The sequence below is a fragment of the Trichechus manatus genome, unplaced genomic scaffold (genome assembly GCF_000243295.1).
Source record: "Trichechus manatus latirostris isolate Lorelei unplaced genomic scaffold, TriManLat1.0 scaffold00026, whole genome shotgun sequence".
In the NCBI taxonomy this organism is placed as follows: domain Eukaryota; kingdom Metazoa; phylum Chordata; class Mammalia; order Sirenia; family Trichechidae; genus Trichechus; species Trichechus manatus.
The window spans coordinates 2,306,220-2,307,813 of NW_004443962.1; the positions used below are offsets into that span (position 1 = coordinate 2,306,220).

General features: G+C 38.3%; 1 protein-coding gene across 1 annotated transcript in view; it reads left to right on the forward strand.

The window, feature by feature from the left end:
- Positions 1-1,361, forward strand: part of OPA1 (OPA1 mitochondrial dynamin like GTPase) — a 97,260-nt gene extending 95,899 nt beyond the window's left edge. The window contains exon 27 of the mRNA XM_023728674.1: positions 905-1,361. The gene's annotated coding sequence lies outside the window, so the exon portion shown is untranslated. The remainder of the gene's footprint in view (positions 1-904) is intronic.
- The last annotated feature ends 233 nt before the right edge of the window (positions 1,362-1,594 follow it).

Consider the following 1,594-nt stretch of genomic DNA (forward strand, 5'->3'; position numbering starts at 1 on the left):
GATGGTCCTGAGGGCCAGGGTGTGATGATGATGTGCACAGAGAGGCCCCTAGCATGGGAACCTTCCCAGCTTTCCTGGTTCCCTCCTTCTCTAGAGTTTCTAAGACCCTTCCCTTGTAATTTATGATTCTCAACTGTTATGAAATATCTAGGAATTAGAATATCTGTTTTGTACACTGCAGATCCATTTAAAAGAATAAATTGACAAAAAGGTAGCCTTGTCTCCATCTGACCATTTATAAAAGCTACCAAGCATCCTAGAAACTAATAGTGTTGTTAGTTGCCATCAAGTCAGTTCCAACTCATGACCCCATGTGTGCAGAGTAAAGCTGCTCCATAGGGTTTTCAAGGCTGTGACCTTCCGGAAGCACTTCTCCAGGCCTGTTTTCTGGCGTGCATCTGGGTGGGTTCAAACTCTCAACCTTTCCTCTAGTAGTCAAGCACTTAACCATTTGTGCCGCACAGGAACTCCAAAGAATAATAGTATTCTGGGCTAATTTTGGAAAAAGTAAATATATTTCTCAATTATGGCCTTTAACATGTGTGGAGTTCTCATCCTGATCATTTGTTTTACTCATTGTAATAGTTTTTAATAGCTGCAATTCCAGTACTTGCTAAAGATGTTTATCCCGAGCACAGCCATACACAGATTCTTTCTCTACCTGTCAATTTTGATAGGTTCTTTACTCCTTTTCTATAAGAAAATAAATTAACAGTGTTTTTATGATTCGTACATCATGTTTGATAAAATTGTGCCAGTATCGTGGTAGGTGATATTTTAAATGATTCTGATAAAACTAGCAAACTTAGGAAGGTATGCGTCAATGTTTTCAAATGAAGTTTGTTAAGAAATTTTGCATTTGCCTCTTCAGATCTAAATTTATGAAATGCTTTTTATTTTTCAGAATTTTACTCATAATTGCCTCTGCATAAATATGAAGAAAGAAAACTCCTCCTGAGTCGTTTGTCCTGCCTCTTATTTTTCTGCTATTCCACCTTTCTAAACATACAGTAAAGTCATGGGATAAAAATAACGTGTGCGCGGTAGAGACGCCTTGACCACCAGCTGCCCTTTGAGTAGAAGAACAGTGGAAATGGCGTTAACACCCTGTTTGATTGTATTGAAGTGACAGATCGGGGTAATATAAGTGGTGTGGCCATTAAGTTCAGTACTTGAAGATAAGAAACTCGCTCTCCTGCTTGCTGTCTGATTTGTGGTGGCACTGGTACAGCTAAGTCATTAACTGATGATACTTGATGTCAGTTTCTTTTCCAGAAAAATAACGCTAGGTGTTGTGAAACAAAACTTACAACTTTTTTTTTAAGTTATCAATTGTATATAAAATGATGGTAACCTGCTAAGTTGTTGTCTGTATCTGTAATGTTCTATACCCAGGAGCTGTTTGACCATGATAATTCAGTTTATATTCACCACGTGAAATAAAACTGGTTAACGTGAAATAAAACTGGTTAACAGAAGAACCTCTCAAACAGGTTAATTTGATGATAACAATTCAGCGCATAGTCCGAGAGATTTCCGCCCTTCATTGAGGGCTGAGAAGCTACGTCAGTAGCAGTTCACCTGTGTGTTTCAG